Here is a 27532-nt window from a genome sequence, read left to right on the forward strand (position 1 = left end):
TTATTATTATTTAGACGACCCAATTAATCATTACACTTGTTTACAACAGGGTCCACCATGTTCAATTCATCAAAACATTTAGAGACGTACAAATAAACACTTCTATTAGTTAAAGAACAGAACAGGAATTCATCATAAAGGAAGCAAAAAGGGAAAAGAAACATACACAGTGAGGGAAAAAAAGGGGGGGGGGGGGGCGGTGGGGGGGGATTCAGATTTTATGGGGGCCAGTTTCGAATTGCAGCCGTCCGTAGGTGCCCTTTGAGAGCGGTTTTGAAGGAGTCAAGGGATTCACATGTCTTAATGACTGTTGGTAGGGCGTTCCACATTTTGGTGCCATAGGAGCGAAAATAATTTAGTCCCTTGTTTGTGCCGAATCTGGGTTGTACATGGTTTGTTGCACTCCCTCTGGTGTTGTGGGTGTGGACTTCGTTTACATTAAGGAAGTATTTAGACAGGTACATGGGTATCTTGGTGGTGTATCGAATCTTGTGGACCAGACCCATTGCAAGATGCTGTACTCTGTCGTCGACCCTAAGCCATCCCAGCCTGTCAAAGTGGGCAGGGGTGAGGTGGGTTTGGAGGTGACCAGTTTGTTTTGGGAGGTCTGGAGCCTTGTTTTAAGGGCCTTTGAGGTGCTGTGGTACCAAGAGGTGCATGCATAGTCAAAGAAACCTTGTATGAGGGCTCCTGTTAAGGTCTTCAAGGTGATTTTGTTGACCAGTGAGGAGATCCTGTAAAGGAATCTTGTTCTTTGATTGACTTTTTTGATTACGTTGGTGGCCATTTTATCACTATGCATGCACCTCTTGGTACCACAGCACCTCTCAAAGGCCCTTAAAACAAGGCGCCAGACCTCCCAAAACAAACTGGTCAGGCTCCTACTTGGCCTTACCCCCCAAACCCACCTCACCCCTGCCCACTTTGACAGGCTGGGATGGCTTAGGGTCGACGACAGAGTACAGCATCTTGCAATGGGTCTGGTCCACAAGACTCGATACACCACCAAGATACCCATGTACCTGTCTAAATACTTCCTTAATGTAAACGAAGTCCACACCCACAACACCAGAGGTAGTGCAACAAACCATGTGCAACCCAGATTCGGCACAAACAAGGGACTAAATTATTTTCGCTCCTATGCCACCAAAATGTGGAACGCCCTACCAACAGTCATTAAGACATATGAGCTTGACTCCTTCAGAACCGCTCTCAAAGGGCACCTACGGACGGCTGCAATTCGAAACTGGCCCCCGGAAAATCTGAATCCCCCCCCCGACCACCACCCCTTTTTTCCCCTCACTGTATATGTATCTTTTCCCTTTTTGCTTCCTTTATGATGAATTCCTGTGCTGTTCTTTAACTATATAGAAGTGTCTATTTGTACGTCTCTAAATGTTTTGATGAATTGAACATGCGGTGGACCCTGTTGTAAACAAGTGTAATGCTTAAATTGGGTCGTCCACTCACAGTTAACAGTCTTTGTATTGATTTTTTGCTTGAAATGTACTGTAATTCTGCAAACTGTTAATACATATTTCAATCAATCAATCAATCAATCAATCAATCAATCAAAGCTTACACACTCAAATTGAACCACAAATGAGAGGCAGAGTAGTGCGGGCCTTCAGTTGTTGGAGACTAACCTCACAAGGCTCATATCTTCAAGTTCTTCTTAATAATCTTCAATGTATTAGACATTCTGACAGGTCATTCATTTAATATTTGGCATTCAATTATGAATTTACTTATCATTATACACATGTTCATGAAAATGTATTTTCATGTATTTTCAAAATACAAAATACGTATTTGTATCTCAAATACATTTCTCAGACCAGTATTTGTATTTTGTATTTAGATACATTTTTGACCCAGTATTTGTATTTTGTATCAAAATACATTTTCAATGTATTTTCGACACAAAGTGGTAAAGATTGGCAACATGCTCTCTCAATCCATGACTCTTAACACTGGGGCCCCCCAGGGCTGTGTTCTCTCAGCCCTCCTCTGGGCCCCCCAGGGCTGTGTTCTCTCAGCCCTCCTCTTGGCACTTTATACCAATGACTTTATTTCACATTCTCAATTTGTTTCTTTTTTTAAATATGCAGATGACACAACTGTCGTTGGCTATATTAAAAATGGTGACGAATCAGCCTACAGGGCCGAGGTGGCAGCCCTCGTAGACTGGTGCACTTCGAATAACCTTATCCTAAACCTGGCTAAGACCAAAGAAATTATCTTTGATTTCAGGAAAAAGGAGATTATGCCCCCATCCCTGGTTATCGATGACCAGCCTGTCGAAAGGGTCGACAGTTTTAAATTCCTTGGCACCACTATATGCTGCTCCCTGAAATGGGAAGTTAACACTAGTAACATCTTGAGTAAAGTATGTGTAATAAACCTTGTGAATGAATTAATGTGACCAAGTCTCCGTGTCATGTTAATCTCGTTCTCCCGGAGCAGGCCTGCCCGTATGTCCGTCTGTCCGAACCATGGAAATGTCAACCGGGTCGTAGAATCATACCCCAGATCACTCCCAGTGGACGCCCAGAAAATCATTGTGCACAGAATAAGTGAAAATCTGAAGTTTTGTGGCGAAAAGTCTAAAACATTATTTATACAATGAAGCACCCGTGGCACATGCTTTAGTGTGCAGAATCGTTTCATTTCGTTTTGTTGAGTGTGAGGGAAAGGCTGAAACCCCTATATCTCTCCAATTCTCTAGTAAACGGGTCAGGATCTACCAATATTATCCAACAAATGTTTCAACATCCATTTTATAGAGTCCATTTCTCTCTTTCAAATTCCTTTGCTGTATGATTGTATAAAATTGGATCCCAGCCTGTATCTTCTGTACGTAACACTCTACAGTATAGCAACAATTACTGTTGGAATGCAGAGCTATTTCACTCATACTACTTGACAATAAATAATAACGGGAATTGTTCTCGGTCTTGACTGGCCAGTGGCGTTTCCAGGAATTACATTTTGGGCAGGCAAGAATGACATTTTGGGCAGGCAAGATGTGTTAATTGTCGTCTCCCCGCGCACAATCGTAGCACTAAAGGTTTTCAAAGAGATATACCTGCCAGACGAGTATGATTCAAAGGCTGAAAGGCATGCATTTACATCCCAATGGGTGATTGAGGGTCGCGCTCTACCGCAACGGCCAATCAGCTGTCCACTAATATTTTTGAGTGGTGCAACCACTCCTACAACCAGCAATCTCCGTGCGTATCTATTTATCAGTGGTCTGTCATGAGCACGAGTATGTAACTTATTAGTACCAGTAGGGGGCGCCAGAAACAGAGGGAGGGATAGTGATGTGCCTGCTGCCTGCTAATGAGAGAGAGAGAGAGAGAGAGAGAGAGAGAGATTTTGGCCAGGCCAGAAATGGATTTGGACAGGTGGACACCTGCCCTCGCCTTATTGCAGATACGCCTCTGCGCTGTGGTGGTGGAGGTGATGTTTTGGTTAGAACTGTGGAGAGTGCATGCAGTCCTCCCCAGAGTGGATGTTTTGCTCCAACACGCTGGGTGTAATCCTCACCAATCTCCTGCTTCATTACACACACACACACACACACACACACACACACACACACACACACACACACACACACACACACACGCACACACGCACACACGCACACATGTACACACGGCGCACACACAAACGCGCACACCTGCACGCACACACATGCACTCACACACATGCGCACGCATGTGTGACTCTAAACATCCTTTTTTTTCCTTATACAGTACCAACCAGAACCAGAAAAAGATTCCTCACAATATTTAATTATCAAATTCTACTGTACTTGTTGTGGGTAACGTACGGCCATCACAAATACAGTACACGTGTGTGTGTGTGTGTGTGTGTGTGTGTGCATGTGCGTGCGTGTGAGCATGTGTGCGTGCGTGCGTGCGTAAAACTAACTCATTTGCATTGGTGATCCTCCGTGCAGGTCCGTATACTCCCTGAAGGGGCTGTGAGGGGCGTCTAACGTTCCATCCTCTAAAGCCCCTAATCTCTGTTCAGACAATAGTTCGTTTTAATTAAGGGGATGCAAAGTGCAGTCCTCAGGTATGATGGACCCTCTGTGTATGTATGTATGTATGTATGCATGCTGTCAACATTGATTTGTTTCTGGGTGCATTATGCCGGTTATATTTCATTTTCCTATCCTTCACCTGCCCCACCCCACCCCACCTTCTTTTTTTTCTTGCAGTTTATGAGTAAAGAAGAGAGCAGGTGCAGATATTGCCCCTCAGGGTGTGTGTGTGTGTGTGTGTGTGTGTGTGTGTGTGTGTGTGTGTGTGTGTGTGTGTGTGTGTGTGTGTGTGTGTGTGTGTGCGCACGTGCTTGTTTAACTGCTTTCGAAGAGAGCAAGTGCAGGCAAATATACTGTACAATCTGTACACACTATTACTAATCACATGATAGCATCTCCAGCAGGACAGACAGACGGACGGACGTCCTCAGGGCACGAATGAATGAACCGACTGTATTCAGCGATATGTGACCTCGGGACACACACTGCGCACTCACTGTGTATGTGTCTTTGTTTATGTACTCTGCACTGTATGTGTGTACAGTACTGTATAGTATGCACAGTTTGCACACAGACTACAGCTGCTGAAAATCAGATTAACACCTTTTCCAATTATCTGTCTGACATTTTCTGACAAACAACAGTATGTGTTGTCGAGACATTCTGGATTAATCATACTGTAACTGGTGCGGCAAATGGATTCAAGGACAGTTTTTTCTAAGTGGGTGGTTGTACTTTTATTTACATGATAGCATGCAGTGTTGATTAGCTGTAGTCATAGTCTCTTGATTTAGTGTTAGTCACATTTTAGTCACCTGGAATGTTTTAGTGTTAGTATAGTTTAATCGACTATAAATATCATAAGATTTTAGTCAAGCAAATCTACAGTTGATTAAGTCGACTAAAATGTATTTTGTCAGGCCTTGATGCTGATTTTACACTGGCTAGAAAATATCTACAACATGTCGCTGCTATAGGGCTGAAGTGGTTAATGTATGTTTTTGTAATAATAATCAAAGTTAGTTACTTTGATTATTATTACAAAAACATACACAAAGTTTAGTGATGCTTGCGGAACTCGACTTTGTCTCGTTCCCCTACCGCATCACTGTCGTGGCAATAATCACGTTAAACAACACCCTCTCGTGTAATATTGCTTAAGTGCATGTTGGAGTAATGGGGATAGAGTAATGGGGATAGAGCAGGCTCTATTGTGTGTTTCCATTTCACCCCCCCCCCATGGCCCGACGATGGGGTCAACCGTTGACCTCTGGCCTTTTTTACCTTGCTGACATAATGGACTGATAGGTCTGGTGTGGTTCTCAGCAGTGGTGGAAAGCAACAAGTACATTTACTCAAGTATCGTACTTAAGTATAACATTTGGAGGTACAATTACTTCACTTGAGTATTTCCTTTTTTAGTTTTTATACTTCTACTCCACTACATCTCAGTGGTATATATTTCAGGAAAAAAGAAAATAAATATGGCGCTTTAGCGTTGTGTAATATTCATGTTCTCTGTGAATGCAGCCTCTATGACACAGTTAAATTTAGGTGGATGCTTCAGCTGTGAGCTTGTAGATCGCCTTGTAGCCGTTTTTGCAAATGACAAAGTAATTTTTTTTAAAATATTAAGATACTAGGGATGCACCGATTCTTGGACGATATACCGATATTCTGTATAAGGGCTCGAAATTGTGACCAATTTTGGTCGCAATTATTAAGTAAAAAAGTAAATTTCGAGCCCTGTGATACATTATTGTTTATTTAGTTTTTGTTGTTTTTATTTCCCCTTTTTTGCCAGGGAAACAAATACATCTTCAACACAAGAAATACATGTTCAGAATCCACAGCTTTGGTAGACTACAGATAACCATCACACCAAGATAGCCAACGCCAAATGTATGCTTATCAACAACAGATAAATATCGACTACTGCCATCAGTTAATGTCCGCTTTATTTGCCGATAGCCTATACCGATATAATATTAACAGATAACGGCAGATATCAGCCTATAGGCCTACCGATTATGTGGCTGATACATCGGTGCATATAGAAGTCTTCTGCCAGACCTTGATGAATAAAATACTGTATATTTAACTGAACAGAACTGTTCATTTTTTTAAATTATCTTTTTGTCCATTCTTCTTCCGAGGGCGCATTCGAGGAGTAAAAACTGTCTTTCGTATTTCACAAATACGGGCTCATATATATATATATATATATATATATATATATATATATATATAAATATATATTGTCTGAAAAGAAAACATTATTCCAGTTGTCTCTCTGTCTCTCTGGGGACGTTCGTTGCATTGGCATCCCATGAGAGCAGAGAGTTGTGTTATAGGGTTGTGTTAACTAAAGCCTAGCTAAAGGCCTGGCTTTAGCTCTCTCTTTCGTTGGCGCTTCATAATGATGAAGTGTTGCGGATGAAGCTATACGTCCTCTGGGGGTTCCTATACTGCTGGACTGGTGTGTATATCTGCTCAAATGTTAATTATCTCCAGAGGGGGAAGGAAGCTCCATTGAGATTTGTGCCTCTCGTTCAGTTCTGGACTTTATCTCTGTCTGCGTCCGCTGTTAAAGACAGGGCAACAGAGCCTTTTATACACTGGAATATATATATGAACACGCACGCACGCACGCATGCATGCACACTTTTGAAATCTGTGTTTGAAAAGCTACAGTATCCACTCTGGAAGTCCACTCTATTAACAAAGTAGGATACTTAACGTATATCATGAGTATAGGCCTATTATACATTTAATGTAATTTTTAGCAGTAGAGAGGCTTCTCTTTCTACAGTATGAGGGACTTTGCAGAATAACAAAAAAAAAGAGAAATTTAAACTTCATGATATAGAGTACTATATGTAAATATCATTAAGATGTCCCTTAGGAATGACGCCCAGGGTAGCCATTATGACTATCCAGGACACTTGACATTATTGAGTGACCCGTCACCCCTTGACCCGCTGCTTGACAATGCAGGAGCTGAGAAGATTAGTTTACGCGACGATTGTGAAAGAGTCATGGACATGAAGTTACTGACCCACTCAGAATTGAGATGCGTGTGTCTCTGCGTGTTGGTGCAACCACTTCATTAAGTAGCTTTGTGTGTGCCTGGCTGGCTGGCTACCTGTGTCTGAGCACGAAAATAGCATTTGGTTGGTTTTCTAAACCAAGTGTCACTGGTGTGCAGCCTAACACACACATACATATTAATTGTATATATGATGATTTCAGGTGTATCAGTACAGTACAGTACAGTACAGTACAGTACAGTACAGTACAGTACAGTACAGTACAGTACAGTACAGTACAGTACAGTACAGTACAGTACAGTACAGTACAGGGGACCCCCCCTGGGACCCCCACACGGTAACTCTGGGTGCGTTCCTGCGGTTCTGGAAGACCGGGACCCCCACACGGAGTTGCATCACTTACTTCACACGGGTGTGATTTTATTTATTTATTGTAGGCTACTTGAAATCAATCAAACCTGGTCTTGATAATAGCCAAAGTAGCTGAAGTGGTTGTGATTATGTCACGGTTAATATGTATTTCTGTCATTTCACTGTTTTCAGTATGTTTTGTTATAATTGCTCTTGTATTCCTGACTGTTTGGTTTTCTGTTATTCTGTTGTTGCCTTAGTTTGTGTATCTTATTTTGTAGTATTGTTCCTAGTGTTTCCTGTCTTCCAGTTACTGTTAGTTACCTTGTCACAGTCTAACCTACCTTGTAATTTGTCAGTGTTTCCACCTGTGTCCTTTTAGTCCCCCAGCCTATCCTAGTGTTGATTGTATTTTGGTTCCACCTGTGCCCTGTTATCCTGTGTGTATTTAAGTCCTGTGTTTGCATTGTGTTCTTGTTGGTTCGTAGTTCCCTCTTGTGTAAATGGTAAATGGTGCATTTATATAGCGCCTTTATCCAAGGCGCTTTACATAGATTGTGCATTACATTCACCGATTGCGGCGGAAACCATGCAAGGTACCAACCAGCACATCGGGAGCAATATGGGGTTCAGTGTCTTGCCCAAGGACACTTTGACATGTAGACAGGAGGAGCCGGGATTCGAACCGCCGACCCATGGATCATTGGACGGCCTGCTCTACCTCCTGAGCCACAGTCGTGAGTCACAGTCACAGTCGTGAGTTCCTGTATGTTTTCTGTGATGTTTCCTGCCTTCTTTGCCCTGTTTTTGGAAGAACCTCAGTTTATTTAAGAAATCCTTCTAAGTGTATTGCTCTGCCTGCTGTCGCCTGCATTTGGGTCCTCATCAGTACTCACTCTTAGCAGATTCTATATGAACTAATATTTCTGCATGCATGCATGGGCCCCCCTGGAACCACTCTGGTCAGCTGTGAGACTGAAGACACTAATGGGTCCCTGGGGGGTCCCGGGGGGCCCTCCATGACCCTTGACCCCAGGGCCTTTAATAAGGCCTAAACAGATCAGATCTATTTGGTAACTTAAAGGAGTGGTTGGATTTATTTTGCAGTGTCATTTCATAAAAAAAAATCCTTCTTGATCACTCAAGCATAGCCGAGTTGATGAAGGTAAAAACCTGACCATGGTTGTATTTATTGGGTGGTTTACAAAATGTGTACAGTGTGGCCATGCTTTGATGTTCGACCTGACTGAAGTTGATAAGTCACTTATGCACACCGTTCGATGGCATGATGGTAGTGGTGACGGTGTACTATATCGCTTAGTTTTAGCTGGGCAACCAATTCTTGGCGGGAACCCCTTTTGGTGTTTTAAGCATTATGTTACTTTAGCTATTGAAAAATAGCAGATCTACAAGATCTACATGCCACGCTACAAACTTGTAGAAATAAACCTGAACCCTGAACCCTGAATCTTCTATTTTTGAGAAATCGTGAAAAAGTTTTTTTTAACTCAAAGATTTGCTTCTCGAGGGGACCCTGATGTGTAACATATTTTCAGATGGGGTCCGCAGCCAAATACAGATAATTCCGGGGGTCCTCGACATGAAAAAGGTTGAGCACCGGCACTGACATAGAAACAGAAGGTTTTTCAGAAAACTGTTACGATTTAGAAGATATTGTTTTATATCTAGGTCTAAATGGGGTAATACTCAAACTAATCAAACGCTACTACTGTATGTCACAAGCTCACAGCGTCTAGATGAGCTTGTAGATTTTTTTAACGAAGATATTTGGTGTAAAGGGATTATATATAGCGTTTAAGTGGTTTTAAAACGTTATAGAATTAAATTTATATATCAATAAACATTACAAATGTGCTGTCTTCTTCCTTATCTCTCTCTATCTCTCCATGGATGTATTGGCACATCATTATATCAGTACAATATAACGCCTCTTAAGAGGCGTTTTCCAGGGCAAGCGTTGTTTGTTGACACAGCTGCAGTTTGGGCATAAACCACACTGTTCAGGATGAAAAACACGCCCGCCTGCCAGTTTTCACACAAAGACGCAAGACTGGAAAAAAAAGTATTTCCCTCCCCACGTCTGGAACAATTATGTCTTCTTGGCATTGTTTTAATTGTATTCTTACTGTGTGCTGCTGACAGCATGGAGACAGAGGCTGTAACATATTTGGACATTTCAAGGGCAGGTCCTAAAGCTACTTACCCGAGGCAAGAAGGATACAAAGCAGAAAAGCTTTGGCCTGGCTGTCAAGGCCCAATCCCTGGATAGTGGAGACATAAGCTTGAGTCTGACCATAGAGTCTGACATACATACATGTAGCCAGAAGGGGGCAGTGGTGGTATTACACTGCCTCTAGTACTGATTTTCAGGTTGTCTACAAAGCATAGAATCACTTGCAATTCTGCCAGCAAACTTGCAATAGCTCTTTCAGTGCATTTACCTGAGTACTTTATTTTGTATTTTTGTATTTTATTTGTCAATTGTCATACCTGTAGCCTACATTACTTTGTATTTTTTGATACATATGAGTTACATTCCACTATACATTTCAAAGAAATATCGTACTTTTGACTTGACCACTTTTTTTTTTTTAATACAGCAATGCCTTGATATTTAAAAGAAAGGAAATGTGCGGTGTAATTTGTGTGTGTTTGAAGACAATGGACTTTTTTTTTTAAAGCAAGTAGGCAAGTATACTTTCTTTCTTTTCTTTTCTTTCTTTTCTTTTGTGGCTTTCGCCTTTATTTAATATTTTCTTTATGGAGGTACAGTAGGCTGACAGGAAAACAGGGGAGAGAGATGGGGGGGGGGGGGGGGGGGGGTGACATGCAGTAAAGGCGTTCGGGATCGGGAGTCAAACCCGCGGCACACTGCCAGACTGGATTACCAGCCAAGGTGCCTGGACCGCTGAGCCACGGCCCAGGGGCCACTCCAATATACTTTAACTCATATGACTGAGCAACCTTCAGTTGAGTGATATCTACCCAGGAGTAGCCTAAGCTATCTGTACTTTGCCTCAAGTGCTGGGGTTGACTAAAGGCCTATAGGCTACTCTGTCCGCCACTGGCTTCAAAGAAGAGAATCACTTGCAATGCGGCTCAGCAAACTTCAGCTCTTTTCCACAAAACACCAAAAGTCTTGAAATAAAAAACCTCAAACAGGAAGGATAAAAACAACAAAACCTGACAACAATGGATCACCTCCCAGTTCTAAGACGCCGCTGATATCTCTGTATCTGCTCTGTGTGTGTTAGGCTGTTAGCATGCAGTGTCAGTGACAGAGAAGTCCTGCCCTGTGGGTAGAGACAGTGAGAGCAACCACACCGCAGAGGAGAAATACGCCTTTTGTCTGGCCCCCCATCTCGTCCTCCAGCAGGGCTTGGAGATCCGGTCTCTTCACAGGAGCATGGGCGTCAACCAACCAACCCCACCACACAATGGTATCAGGTGGGCGCTCCGCGGGGACACTCAACGGGGTCTGAAATCAGTATATTTTACCCGGGCCTCATGCGATCAGCCGACATATATCCGATGTGTTGTTGTCTTTCAGGGGGAAGAATCTTTTTTTCTTTTTCCTTCACCCATTGTTGTTGTGGAGGTTGGGGGTTGCAAAGGAGGATGTAGGCCTACGTACGTCCTCTCTGCAAGGTGCAACAGGTGCAGGGATGGACGGGGCTTTCCCCAGGGACTCATAGGGCTCCCTCTGCACACACTGTGGAGAGGAGGATGCATTAAAACCTGGAGAGAGACAATATTGTCCATAAATGGCTCCCTGATGCTCCCACGCAACACGACAGGTGAAGCAATTGCTGTACAACACTCTGCAAAAGTGGTTCTGGAGAACTTTCACGTGAAGGACCCCCAGAAGACCCCCAAAACGTGAAGGACCCCCAAAACGGATAGTTTTTCGTCAACATTTCTTACAACCTCACAAACATCACATCAAGACTCGATTGGCCGACAAATGTTAACGTATAAAGTGCTCTGATCAGCGCTACTAGATTGTGTGAGCGTGGCCTGAAACAACGTCAGTCACCAACATTCACTGCCATAATAATAATGACCGTACGTTTTGATAACGGTAACAGTAAACGCCCTTTGTTTGAGTCTGTGAAGATGGGCTGAAGCCTGACGATATCCTATTGCACAATTACCTACTCTTTGTGTTAAGGAAAGGAAGAACACTTTATAGTAGGACACGTCCATATTCATATCATAGAATGAGGATGCTTTATTATTATATGTTTTTACAGTAGAGACCTCGCATCGTCTGGAATTATTTAAGGAGGTTCTGAGGTCATTTCCTGTTGTGCTATTCCCGATGCTATCACCCTGAATAGCCCGCCGTTGTTTTCCGCCCATCCAGGAAGTCGTCGCTTAATTTGTTATGCTCCCATCACCACCTCCTCGGTCTCTCTCTGTTCCTGGTCATTCAGTGGACAGTCCAGAGCAGACACAGAGCAGCCTGGCACTTATCAGCCAGCGAGGGACTTGAAACATGTTTATTTACAGGTCATCAGGGAGCTTGGGAAGAGAGAAGGCCTCCTGAGGGGCATCAATCCCTCTGGCCTGGCCTTGCTCACCCAACCAACAGCAACCCCTCCTTTCCCTCAACCCACGCACACACACACACACACACACACACACACACACACACACACACACACACACACACACACACACACACACACACACACACACACACACACACACACACACTTTTGTGTTACTATACTTGTGGGGACATAAATCCATTTATAGGACGAAGTCTTTTGCGTGTGCTGCGTTTAACCCTGACCCTAAAGCCGAAATGCCCAAACTGAATCTTTTCCTAATTGAAGCCTATAACTCTACACAGACCAGGACATGTTTTCAAATGTTTCAAATTCTGCTTGGTACAGCTGCCCCTCACAAGTATAGTAATACAAACACGCACGCACGCACGCACGCACGCACGCACACAACGCGCAGCCGTGTTTGATGGGTGTCGACAGCCACTCAAGCGGCTTCAAAGGGCAGACGAGTGGCGGTTGCAGATGTGTGACTGCTCACGGTGCCCTAATCTGATCGGAGGGGGGAGGGTGTGTGTGTGTGTGTGTGTGTGTGTGTGTGTGTGTGTGTGTGTGTGTGTGTGTGTGCGTGTGTGCGTGTGAACTGCTCGGTGCCCTAATCTGTTCAGAGGGGGAGGGGGGAGAGGGAGGGGGGAGGGGGAGGGATCCGATCCGGATCTTTTTCATCCAGCCTCACAGAGACGTAGACGTGATGGGGCTCTTTCCGAGGGCCCTGCTGTAATACAGTGCATTAGCCTGCAGATAAAGGCCTCTATATATACTCACACAGCTCATGTCTCCTGCACGCTGACAGCCCCTTCAAGTAATATATACTCTAAATACTCACACAGCTCATGTCTCCTGCACGCTGACAGCCCCTTCAAGTAATATATACTCTAAATACTCACACAGCTCATGTCTCCTGCACGCTGACAGCCCCTTCAAGTAATATATACTCTATATACTCTAAATACTCACACAGCTCATGTCTCCTGCACGCTGACAGCCCCTTCAAGTACACCAGCCTGGGGTGGATCTATGTGACCATCCTTTCTTGACCCTCTCTCTCTCCCTAGCTCTGACTGACTCTCTCTCTCTCTCTCCCTAGCTCTGACTGACTCTCTCTCTCTCTCTCTCTCTAGCTCTGACTCTCTCTCTCTCTCTCTCTCTCTCTCTCTCTCTCTCTCTCTCTCTGACCTCTCTCTCTCTCTAGCTCTGACTCTCTCTCTCTCTCTCTCTAGCTCTGACTCTCTCTCTCTCTCTCTCTAGCTCTGACTCTCTCTCTCTCTCTCTCTCTCTCTCTCTCTCTCTCTCTCTCTCTCTCTCATGTGTAGGAGCTGCATTATGCACAGTCAATATTGATGGCACCTTACAAATTGCTTAAAAGAAATAAAGAGAGAAAAAAGGGGGGGGGGATGTATTTATTTCACTTCTGTGGCTATAATCATCTGACTGTCATGTTTATCATGTACTGGATCTTGAAATCAAAGAAATCTCTCTCTCTCTCTCTCTCTCTCTCTCTCTGTCTCTCTCTCATCTCATGATAAGTGTGTCCAGTGCAGCAGCCATAACCTTTCCTGTTCTTCTCAGGCATGCGTGTAAAAATAAACCACCGCTGAACAACAGGAAAGCCTGGCCTGCACTCACAGTTGCGCCGCGAAGAATAGCTTGTAGATCAGCTGTGTTGCTGCCGTGTGCGACACCATGTGCAACTGAGTGTCTATAAATCATCCAATACGCGCGTACACGCATGGAAATATATGCCACCTCACCTCTGACACGGGTTCTCAGCGGCGGGCGAAAGACCTCCGCTGATTGGGCCCGGCAAAGGTCCCTGCGCTGGGCTCATCAGCCAATGAGACTCCACGTTGGGACAGTTTTCTTTTTGTGTGAGCGACGGGGGCCGAAGTGATGGATCGGTGCTCAGTCAGTAGCCCGCTGGCCGTGGCAGGAGGCAGGAGGCAGAGGGACAGAGGGGGAGAGGGGGAGAGAGGGGGAGAGGGAGAGCGAGGGAGGGAGAGAGGGAGAGAGGGAGAGCGAGGGAGGGAGAGAGGGAGAGCGAGGGAGGGAGAGAGAGAGAGAGAGAGGTAGAGAGGGAGAGCGAGGGAGGGAGAGAGGGAGAGAGAGAGAGAGAGGGACAGAGAGGGACAGAGAGAGAGAGAGAGAGAGAGAGAGAGAGAGAGAGGGACAGAGAGGGACAGGGAGAGAGATAGATAGAGAGAGAGAGAGGGACAGAGAGAGAGAGAGAGGGAGAGGCCCCAGACGTCACATCTGCCACCGCCAGTCCCCAGGGGCCTCCGGGGCATGGGAACCTCTCTCCTCTCTCCACCCCCTCCAACCCCCCACCAGTCCTCCCCTCAGACCTGCAATGTCTGGCCGAGACCTCGGCTCTCTCTCTCTGTGTGTGTGTGTGTGTGTGTGTGTGTGTGTGTGTGTGTGTGTGTGTCTCAGTCTCACTTCCGTTGTCTTCAACTGGATGTGTCTCATTCTCTCTCCATCTCTCTGTCCTCTCCCCGTCCCCGTCCCCGTGTTGCGTCCGCTGTGGACACAATATAGGACGCTTATCATCATCACTTGACACTGACAAAGCGGGGCCGGTGCAGAGTGACAGTGACGGAGCTAAACGGGCAGATATGCCAAAGTTTGAGCTTTGTCACCTCACGTTTTTTTAAGCCTGAGAGGCAGAGAGTGCACACGCTTCGGTTTAGTGCAATTTAGTGCATATGAGCTCTCTCTCGCTCTCTCTCTCTCACTTTCTCTGTGTTTCTCTTACTCTTCCCCCCCCCCCCGGCCATCGTCATCTCTTGTGTTCTTCACTGGAAAGAAGTGATGTCACCGGGAATATGTCACAGTGCTGATATAAGGGCTGTCTTTAGGTGTGTACGTTGTATAGTCAGCGCTCGCGTGTGCGCCTCTATAAAGTGTGTAGGTGTTTTGTGTCTAAATGTGTTCTGTTCACATGGACAGTGGGCACATCTGCTTTGTGTGTGTGTGTGTGTGTGTGTGTGTGTGTGTGTGTGTGTGTGCGTGTGTGTGTGTGTGTGTGTGCGTATGCACGTGTGTTAAAAAGTGTGTGTGGGAACATATGGGTCATTTGCCACTCCCTGTCCCCCGGTGGTTGAAGGTGATAATTGGCGGAGCTTTCATCTTTCGGCGCAGTGCCTTCTGGGAACCTCTGTACCTGTCAGCCCCATAGAGTATTAAAAGGATAGAGACTGAACTGGCGCGAAGCTCCGCCCCTCCGCTATTCATGTCAGTGGAAGTTGCAGTGGCGTTTTAAAGCCGCCAGAGGGACCGTCTATTTCCGCCTTTTTGGGCGCACCACTTCCGCATTTGACCTCCAAAAAAGTGCAACCGAGCGCTCAATGTTAAAGCTCAGCTGCACGCAGGGTTTCCTCGTCATGAATCCACGGGTCCGCCTGCAGGCCTTCCTCCTACCACTAGGGCCCAGCGCTTCAACATTGGAGTGCCTATAGCTGGCCCCTTGGTCAGCCCCGACTCCCCCACCACAGCCCCACGAGAACCCTGCTGTGATTGGCCAGTAGTCCCTGTGATTGACAGTTCTCGTTTAAGCAACTATGCCTATGACCATGAACCCCTGCTCTACAGCAGTGGTTCATGACCATGAACCACTGCTCTACAGCAGTGGTTCATGGTCATGAACCCCTGCTCTACAGCAGTGGTTCATGACCATGAACCCCTGCTCTACAGCAGTGGTTCATGGTCATGAACCCCTGCTCTACAGCAGTGGTTCATGACCATGAACCACTGCTCTACAGCAGTGGTTCATGGTCATGAACCCCTGCTCTACAGCAGTGGTTCATGACCATGAACCCCTGCTCTACAGCAGTGGTTCATGACCATGAACCCCTGCTCTACAGCAGTGGTTCATGACCATGAACCCCTGCTCTACAGCAGTGGTTCATGGTCATGAACCCCTGCTCTACAGCAGTGGTTCATGACCATGAACCCCTGCTCTACAGCAGTGGTTCATGGTCATGCATTAGTCTACGGACCCCCCATGTAATGGCATTTCTATCTCTTGGACCCCCAATGTATATTGTAAATTGAATGTTTATTTAACTCAGTGTGTACTAATGGAACCAAACGGGTCCCTAACGGGTCCAAATAGGGTCCATTTGGGGGTCCAAGAGATAGAAATGCCATGGGGCCATGGGTGGTCCGTAGACTAATGGGGGTCCATTTGTACACCATTTGTACACTCTGAGTTACAGTCCTATAAGGGTCCATTTTTGGTTCCTATTAAATCTATCATTTAGCTGGGGACCCTGGTCCTCAAGGACCAGGGAACCAGTGCTCTATAGTACTTGGTTGCAGTCCAGCAGTGTTCTGCAGAAACTGACCCGTCAGTCATGCAGCAGTTTAAACCCCTGGCAGGTGTTAACAATGACATGCTCTGTGTGTGTAAAGACCTCCATGATTGGCACACGCATATGTAGGCCTGCTGTGTGTGCGTGTGTGTGTGTGTGTGTGTGTGTGTGTGTGTGTGTGTGTGTGTGTGTGTGTGTGTGTGTGTGTGTGTGTGTGTGTGTGTGTGTGTGTGTGTGTGTGTGCGCGTGCGTGCGTGCGCGCGTGCGTGTGCGCGTTTACAGCAGCTGTTGGCAGCGTGCATGTCTCCCTGCCACTGGCCCATGGGCATTGCTGGAAGAAGGTGCACGTTCTATTTCCCAAAAGTTACATTTCAATTTTTATTTTATTTTATGAGTGATTTAGATTTTTGTTTTTCTTTCATTATTTTGAAAGCCTTGCTTTTATCAAACCACATCGCTGTGATCTGTGTATGGCTATATCTCTGCTGTCGGGAGGGAACCTCATAACCTTTCAGGAAATTAAGAAAACCGTATATTTTTAAAACAAAGCAATACAGCCTCATCAAAGTTGGTGTTATGACTTTATATATTGTCAATTACTTCCATGAGAGGGGGAGAGGTGGTGGAGCTAGTTGCTTTAGCAGACGTTTTGAGGGTCCAATGGAGTTAAAGATGGAGTGCCACAATTTTTGTATTTTTCCAGTTTTTCATGTGTCTATGAGGTGACAGTACTTCATTAGACACCCTGGAGTTGTTTTTATGTGCAATGGTGTATTAACTTTGTATTTAGGGTTTCTTCCTGGAGGCTGAACCCTTGACAGTCAAACGGGCCAATGAAGTAAACAGTAATATAGTGACACCACACTATCAGCCCCTCCCCTAACCCCACCCCCTTTATCATACAACTACAGCTGTGGGCTTCAGTTCAGGTGGATCACCACCCACCAGGCAAACCAGGCATACTTAATGAACTGGTGGGCGTGTCCACATAAAAGCATGATTTTAACAAATACTGTACACTTTTTGGAAAAGGTTCTTCCCCCTTATATTGTAATAATATCTGATGATCATGTTTTAGGGTGGAAAAAAATGGTGGCACTCCATCTTTAAGAGGTTTTGTCCAAAGCACTTTTTACTACTTTCCATTGGATCAAAATTTCCGAAACAACACACAGACGTAAAGGGTGTTAAAAAATACGTCAAAAATTGAGTTATGAGGTTTCCTCCCGACAGCAACGATATGCAATACTACCATGGCTGGATATTACTGCCGGACACAAAATATCAGATCTCTGGAAGTGTATGCTACTGTAGTGTTGGCCAAGGTGCTATAATTTCATAACTTGGCAGGCAAACTTTTATTTAGTTTCGTCTTTGTTGTCCAGCTTCTTAGATTTAAAATAAAGGTTTCACTTCCTCTCGACAAGGCTCAAGTCAATAGAGGGAAGGCTTTATTCTTTCCGCAGATTCCATACTCGAATCAATTACACCTTATCACGAGAACAATGTGCATTCAGGTCTCGCAAACATACACAGTGTTGGCCCAGCAAAAACAAACAGTCAACACGCATACACACACGCACGCACACACACACACACACACACACACACACACACACACACACACACACACACACACACACACACACACACACACACACACACACACACACACACACACACACACACACACAGGCACACAGGCACGCACGCGCACGCACAGGCACACACGCGCACAGGCACACATGCACGTGCACACCATTCAAGACAGGACAGGATTACTCACAGCAAATGTTTCCCACATGAGAATTAAGTTTTCAACATAAGCAGTAATAGATGCAAGGATCAAAGTGTCTTTGTGCACCATATTGTGCAAACATGTGGTGCTTTGTACGGGATTCCCGCGTTCCTGTGATCGCTATTTTGGTACCATATCAATTCTTATAGTCTATCCTCTTAGGGATTCAGTATAAATAATAATCATAATGTTCAGGATCCGTTCTTCCGAGCTCTCCCCCACATCTTTTTATAACAGTTTATAAGTCCATTTATGTTATGGTACTGTATGCGCCTTCACACGATGGTGGTCCCTCGCCAAGATCAGCAGATCTACAAACGCATGTAGCAAAGTATAAATCACTCTTTACATGTGAGCATGTGTCCTGTATCGTTTATAAATCACTCTTTACATGTGAGCATGTGTCCTGTATCGTTTATAAATCACTCTTTACATGTGAGCATGTGTCCTGTATCGTTTATAAATCACTCTTTACATGTGAGCATGTGTCCTGTATTGTTTATAAATCACTCTTTACATGTGAGCATGTGTCCTGTATCGTTTATAAATCACTCTTTACATGTGAGCATGTGTCCTGTATCATTTATAAATCACTCTTTACATGTGAGCATGTGTCCTGTATCGTTTATAAATCACTCTTTACATGTGAGCATGTGTCCTGTATCATTTATAAATCACTCTTTACATGTGAGCATGTGTCCTGTATCATTTATAAATCACTCTTTACATGTGAGCATGTGTCCTGTATCGTTTATAAATCACTCTTTACATGTGAGCATGTGTCCTGTATCGTTTATAAATTATAAATCACTCTTTACATGTGAGCATGTGTCCTGTATCATTTATAAATCACTCTTTACATGTGAGCATGTGTCCTGTATCGTTTATAAATCACTCTTTACATGTGAGCATGTGTCCTGTATCATTTATAAATCACTCTTTACATGTGAGCATGTGTCCTGTATCGTTTATAAATCACTCTTTACATGTGAGCATGTGTCCTGTATCGTTTATAAATCACTCTTTACATGTGAGCATGTGTCCTGTATCGTTTATAAATCACTCTTTACATGTGAGCATGTGTCCTGTATCATTTATAAATCACTCTTTACATGTGAGCATGTGTCCTGTATCGTTTATAAATCACTCTTTACATGTGAGCATGTGTCCTGTATCGTTTATAAATCACTCTTTACATGTGAGCATGTGTCCTGTATCGTTTATAAATCAGTCTTTACGTGTGAGCATGTGTCCTGTATCGTTTATAAATCACTCTTTACATGTGAGCATGTGTCCTGTATCGTTTATAAATCACTCTTTACATGTGAGCATGTGTCCTGTATCGTTTATAAATCACTCTTTACATGTGAGCATGTGTCCTGTATCATTTATAAATCACTCTTTACATGTGAGCATGTGTCCTGTATCATTTATAAATCACTCTTTACATGTGAGCATGTGTCCTGTATCGTTTATAAATCACTCTTTACATGTGAGCATGTGTCCTGTATCATTTATAAATCACTCTTTACATGTGAGCATGTGTCCTGTATCATTTATAAATCACTCTTTACATGTGAGCATGTGTCCTGTATCGTTTATATATCACTCTTTACATGTGAGCATGTGTCCTGTATCATTTATAAATCACTCTTTACATGTGAGCATGTGTCCTGTATCATTTATAAATCACTCTTTACATGTGAGCATGTGTCCTGTATCGTTTATAAATCACTCTTTACATGTGAGCATGTGTCCTGTATCATTTATAAATCACTCTTTACATGTGAGCATGTGTCCTGTATCGTTTATAAATCACTCTTTACATGTGAGCATGTGTCCTGTATCATTTATAAATCACTCTTTACATGTGAGCATGTGTCCTGTATCATTTATAAATCACTCTTTACATGTGAGCATGTGTCCTGTATCGTTTATATATCACTCTTTACATGTGAGCATGTGTCCTGTATCATTTATAAATCACTCTTTACATGTGAGCATGTGTCCTGTATCATTTATAAATCACTCTTTACATGTGAGCATGTGTCCTGTATCGTTTATAAATCACTCTTTACATGTGAGCATGTGTCCTGTATCGTTTATAAATCACTCTTTACATGTGAGCATGTGTCCTGTATCATTTATAAATCACTCTTTACATGTGAGCATGTGTCCTGTATCGTTTATAAATCACTCTTTACATGTGAGCATGTGTCCTGTATCGTTTATAAATTATAAATCACTCTTTACATGTGAGCATGTGTCCTGTATCATTTATAAATCACTCTTTACATGTGAGCATGTGTCCTGTATCGTTTATAAATCACTCTTTACATGTGAGCATGTGTCCTGTATCATTTATAAATCACTCTTTACATGTGAGCATGTGTCCTGTATCGTTTATAAATCACTCTTTACATGTGAGCATGTGTCCTGTATCATTTATAAATCACTCTTTACATGTGAGCATGTGTCCTGTATCGTTTATAAATCACTCTTTACATGTGAGCATGTGTCCTGTATCGTTTATAAATTATAAATCACTCTTTACATGTGAGCATGTGTCCTGTATCGTTTATAAATTATAAATCACTCTTTACATGTGAGCATGTGTCCTGTATCGTTTTACGAGAGTGCATTTTACTGCACGTCTGTGAAAAGCTTCTTGTTCATGTTCCGTTTTACATGCATACTTTCTTCTTCATGCACATTCCTTTATGGCAGTGCTTCCAAATGTGGGGTCCGGGGACCCCCAGGGGTCCTTGAGGGACTCCCAGGGGTCCCCATGCAGCTACATGATATTTGGAACCAAATGGACGCCTATGGGTCTGTAACTCTGAGAGTACAAATGGATCCACAAAATCTTCTCTTACGGGGGACCCTGGCATATCTTTTCAAATGGTGGTCCGCGGGCTATAATTAGTGTCAATTTGGGGGTCCTTGACATGAAAAGGTTTGGGAACCAGTGCTTCACGTGGATATGTGAAATATTTACTTTCATTTAGGAAAACATATTCTTCAACAACTAATACTAATAAAATCCTCCCTCTCCACCAGTAGCCCTCTTGGGACCTGTGGATTCATTTAGCCTACCTCACTGCAGCCGCACGAATACCATTGTTACACTGCATATCTAGCCTCGGTACCAGGCTTTCATTTTTGTTGGTGCAAAAATTGAAAGCCTGGAGGAACGCATTGGCCGCTCTGGTCTAAAAGTGGGAGTCAACCCTTCCGGGTGGGCGTCGCTCCAAATGATGTGACGTAGCGCTGCACTAGGGGGGAGAGGAGGGGCCGGGGGTGACGGACAGATCGATGAGATCCAATCAGGGTGTGCGCAAATCTCAGCCGCGACCCACCCCTCTAGACCAGAAACCTAACACGTTAGCTCAGGCTACTGCATATCAGACACCACAGTACAGTCTGCTACTGTCACACTGCATATCAGACACCACAGTAATGTCTGCTATACTGTTACACTGCATATCAGACACCACAGTAAAGTCTGCTATACTGTCACACTGCATATCAGACACCACAGTACAGTCTGCTACTGTCACACTGCATATCAGACACTACAGTACAGTCTGCTATACTGTCACACTGCATATCAGACACCACAGTACAGTCTGCTATACTGTCACACTGCATATCAGACACCACAGTACAGTCTGCTACTGTCACACTGCATATCAGACACCAGAGTACAGTCTGCTATACTGTCACACTGCATATCAGACACCACAGTACAGTCTGCTATACTGTCACACTGCATATCAGACACCAGAGTACAGTCTGCTATACTGTCACACTGCATATCAGACACCACAGTACAGTCTGCTATACTGTCACACTGCATATCAGACACCACAGTACAGTCTGCTACTGTCACACTGCATATCAGACACTACAGTACAGTCTGCAATACTGTCACACTGCATATCAGACACCACAGTACAGTCTGCTACTGTCACACTGCATATCAGACACCACAGTACAGTCTGCTATACTGTCACACTGCATATCAGACACCACAGTACAGTCTGCTATACTGTCACACTGCATATCAGACACCACAGTACAGTCTGCTACTGTCACACTGCATATAAGACGCCACAGTACAGTCTGCTATACTGTCACACTGCATATAAGACACCACAGTACAGTCTGCTATACTGTCACACTGCATATCAGACGCCACAGTACAGTCTGCTACTGTCACACTGCATATAAGACGCCACAGTACAGTCTGCTATACTGTCACACTGCATATCAGACACCACAGTACAGTCTGCTATACTGTTACACTGCATATCAGACACCACAGTACAGTCTGCTACTGTCACACTGCATATCAGACACCACAGTACAGTTTGCTATACTGTCACACTGCATATCAGACACCACAGTACAGTCTGCTACTGTCACACTGCATATCAGACACCACAGTACAGTTTGCTATACTGTTACACTGCATATCAGACACCACAGTACAGTCTGCTACTGTCACACTGCATATCAGACACCACAGTACAGTTTGCTATACTGTTACACTGCATATCAGACACCACAGTACAGTCTGCTATACTGTCACACTGCATATCAGACACCACAGTACAGTCTGCTACTGTCACACTGCATATCAGACACCACAGTACAGTCTGCTATACTGTCACACTGCACATCAGACACCACAGTACAGTCTGCTACTGTCACACTGCATATCAGACACCACAGTACAGTCTGCTATACTGTCACACTGCATATCAGACACCACAATACAGTCTGCTACTGTCACACTGCATATCAGACACCACAGTACAGTCTGCTATACTGTCACACTGCATATCAGACACCACAGTACAGTCTGCTATACTGTCACACTGCATATCAGACACCACAGTACAGTCTGCTATACTGTCACACTGCATATCAGACACCACAGTACAGTCTGCTATACTGTCACACTGCATATCAGACACCACAGTACAGTCTGCTATACTGTCACATTGCATATCAGACACCACAGTACAGTCTGCTACTGTCACACTGCATATCAGACACCACAAAATGTTCAGACCTATAGTTTAGTTTATTTGCACATTATGTAAATAATAACAACAATATGGTAAAATAAAAGAAATACAGAAAGCAGGAAACAAGATTAGTTACATATATGATGTGCTGGAAGTGCCAAAAAAAACCCAAAGGGGCTTATCGAGTGGCCTTCCTATAGAAGCTACCAGTTGAGCTTAAATAACAGAAATTAAGATATGAATAATATTGGTAAACCTAAGGATTATAAATAATAATAATAATGAAAAAATATGAAGAATGTTCAAATGTAAGAGAAGATTTGTGTTCAAAGTTATTCAAAATCTAACAACACTTTCCCACATTAAAAAATAAATAAATAAATAGCTGCTTTATACAAGCTCGCAACGTGTCACGATAAAAAGTACTACATGTGTGAGCTTTAACATAGGGTCAGAAATGGTAAAACTGATTTCAAGGGCCCCTGCTGGGGGTCCCCGGACCCGTCTTTGAGAACCACATTTAAGTTAATAAGGCTCTCCATCTGAACATCATTCCCCATTACTGCCTCTTCCAAGCAGTCTAAGGACGCTGGCGGCGCCCAGGCGGCTATAGAAGTACAATCCCATAATGCTATAAAGTCACTGGTTTTGCTCCCACCACAGCTGTGTCTCTCTCTTGTCAAAGTGTCCTTGAATACAAATACATTTTGGCAATCAATATTTAAATCATTTTCAGATGTATTAGAAGAGCCCATAGAACCCTCTGCCACTATTGCAGCAGCGCGTAGCGCGCCACTCGGTGGCGCGCTACGCTATGAGCTTGTAGGTCTGCTATTTTTGAAAAATCGAAGAACCACTGACATAGAAACATAGCTTTTTCAGAAAACTGTCAGGATGTAGAAGACATTTTTAGAATCTGATCTCAGGTCAAAATGGGTTAACAATATACGTTGGCTATTTGAAAATAGCAGTTCTACTGTACAGCTATTGTGAGCTTGTATAGATCTGCTATTTTCGAATAAAATTCTAACACAAATCTTGTCTTATGGGGGGGTGAGGGTCCCTATGGCACAGAGTCTTTTCAGATGCACGTCCGTAGCCAAATCTGCATGTCAATTATGGGGGTTCCTTGACATGAAAATGTTTGAGAACCTGCACTGACATAACAGCGAGAGACGGAAAGGAGAAAAAGACCGGGCGAAAATGAAGAGGAGTGAGAGGGAGAGAGAGATAGTGGGAGAAATACAGATACTTAAAGAGTCTTGTTCTTAGTAATCCCCGTGTTGAGCAGCGGCAGCTGGGAGATTGGCAGGCGTTCAGTCCCTAATGAGTGACCATCTCCCTGACCTCCCTCCCTCGCCTCCCCTCTGGTCCGCTGTTCAATAAAGCCCTCAGTCCTGACCAACACCCTCCACCCCTCGCCACACACAATTAGGAGTTGAACTGAACCTAATTGAATTGAGAGAACTTGCAGCCTGTGTGGCCGTACCGCACACAGAGGAATAATGGCGCCAACTGCATGTAACGAAACTGTATCTTCAGAGTGATGCCAAAGCAGGACCCTGTTTGTTTTGACCCTGTTTGTTTTGACCCTGTTTGTTTTGACCCTGTTTGTTTTGACCCTGTTTGTTTTGACCGTTTGTTTTGACCCTGTTTGTTTTGACCGTTTGTTTTGACCCTGTTTGTTTTGACCCTGCTTGTTTTGACCGTTTGTTTTGACCCTGTTTGTTTTGACCCTGTTTGTTTTGACCCTGTTTGTTTACCCTGTTTGTTTTGACCCTGTTTGTTTACCCTGTTTGTTTTGACCCTGTTTGTTTTGACCCTGTTTGTTTTGACCGTTTGTTTTGACCCTGTTTGTTTCCCCAAAGAGCTTTTCAGAATAAGAACCATTTATTTGTATTTAAGACCTGAGTTAAAAACATTCACTTTGAAAGAATATATATTCAAAGATTTGCGCCACATTTTTACGATTTTTCAAAAATAGCAGATCTGCTATTTTTCAATAGCAAAATTATAACATAATGTTTAAAACACCAAAAGGGGTTCCTGCCCTAAAGCCATAAGCACTTCTTAAACCCTTTATATTTCATTGATTGTTGTCTCCCAGGGGACTATGGCAAATGGTGCATTCTTTAAAGGCACTTTTCTGTACATATAGATTATGCATTACATTCACACACACACACATTGAATGTCATTCATATACACCAATGTCTTGGTCCACTCCTTTTCACCAAATCTCTCCATTGAAAATATCTACACTATAAAACACTGCATTGTGAACTTGTACATCTGCCATTTTGGTGAATGTTCGCCTATTACTCCCAGTAAAAGGTTAGAGTTTAAGTGGTTAAAAGTGCCCCAAGGAACCATCAACCATCTTTGAGGAGCCATTTCTGGTTCCTCAAAGAACTTTACAATGTGAGGAACACCATTCACTAAATAAAATTAGGGGTTTTCAGGGAACCCTATAGCCTTTCAATAACCATTCAAGAACCCTTATTTTTCCCTGTAGCCTTTCAATAACCATTCAAGAACCCTTATTGTTCTGTGTGGCCGCAGGTTGATGATTGTATATCGGAGCCAGACGCTGCCGTGTTCTGTCTTTCCACACACAGTTCATCCACACATCCAGCACAGTGAGAGCCTTTGTTCTGAAGTGAGACCCGAGTAAGAGAGGGATGCGCGGAGCCACTGCACCGCAAAACCCAATGGGGCAGCAGAACTTAATTGCCTGGCATGCGTCTGCAATGGCGGCCCTAGCTGTGCCACCACACTCTGGTACCAGAAGCCCGGGGGACGTGTCGGACACACACACACACACACACACACACACACACACACACACACACACACTCACACATACTGGGGCAGGTGGCCAGTGGGTCGTCTGGGGGATTGGAGGGGAGGGGACACATACTAGCTGTCTGGCCTGCATGGTCACTGTTGGACGTTATGGCACAGCTCAGTGATTCTGAATGGACTGGCACGATGGTTATAGTGTCCCTTTGAACATAGAGATCACAAGAGGCCACAGAGCGGAGCATGTTACTCACGGGTCCTTCTTTGGAGGTAGAAAAATAGCCTTCTTTTGTCATGCTGTTATGGTTTGCCTCCTGTTACAAAGGGCTCAGACTTGAAGCGGACATATTGGGGTCCATCACACATTCAGGAGTGGAAAAACAGCACACTGTAGAATAGATACTATAATGGAAAACACTAACGATTTTACTATATGTACACATGTTCAATTTTGTACACACTCAGGGTTACAAATGGATGATTTAAAACTGAGGATTTTACTGTGTGTGTGTGTGTGTGTGTGTTGCATGATGAATATTTTCATAAACTTCAGTTATGCAAATCATATCATCCTCTCAGCCTTTGTTGAAGGAGTAAACAAGCTCATGCAGAGACCAATCCAGCTGCTTGACGTGATGGGATCATCAGCAGCCTATAGAAAAATCCGCACTTCCAGTCGAGTAAGAGTCTTTATTAATAAAGATAGTGCTCCGCAGCAGCAGTCATACCAGACAGACAAACGCGTTTGTCTATACTCGCTTCCCTTTCCCCTGCAGCCATTTGAATGCGAGTCACCGCGAAACGACATCTGTAAAACTTCAATGTGATCCTCCATTCGACACCAGACCCCGTATTAAAATGCAAACATATTATTTCCGATGTGAGTGTATATAGCTTTACTTATAGACTCAAAGGCGCGGCGTAACCCAAAGCCTCATGGAAACCGCCACCACAGGGGTCAGGGGTTTTTGTATTGAGTTGAATGTACTGTAATTCTGCAAAGTGTTACTAAATACTTCAATCAATCAATCAAAACCATGTCAGTATACACGGACAAATGTGTCCGTGTCAAAGACTTGGTCTTGTCCGTGGCACATTTTAGATTTTCTGTTTTACACATCAATATAATTATTATATTATATTATTATTATTAATAATTATTTTGATTATAACACCCACTTACTGAATGCGTCTCCAGGTTTTCTTCAGAATATGTACACTTATTTATTATGGCACTATATGGCACAGTAGAAGTCCACTAATACGATAATGTTTCATTTGAAGAGACCCATGGACATGGAATGTTGACAAAAATGTCCACCATAAGCCAACATGGCGATGACCCCTTGGCTTACACCGCCACCTTAGAGTGAATGCCACGCCATGGCATGAACATAAAAGCGTCGATATTATTACACCACTCCAGACTTTGTTCTTCCCAGGCTCTGAAGGAATTTCATTCCTGCTAAAAAAAAAAGAAAAGAAAAAAATGATTGTGCACAGCCGACTGGGATGGTAAACAATGGCCAGTGACCC

The sequence above is a fragment of the Protomyctophum parallelum genome, assembly GCF_964188405.1.
Source record: "Protomyctophum parallelum genome assembly, chromosome: 15".
NCBI lineage: Eukaryota > Metazoa > Chordata > Actinopteri > Myctophiformes > Myctophidae > Protomyctophum > Protomyctophum parallelum.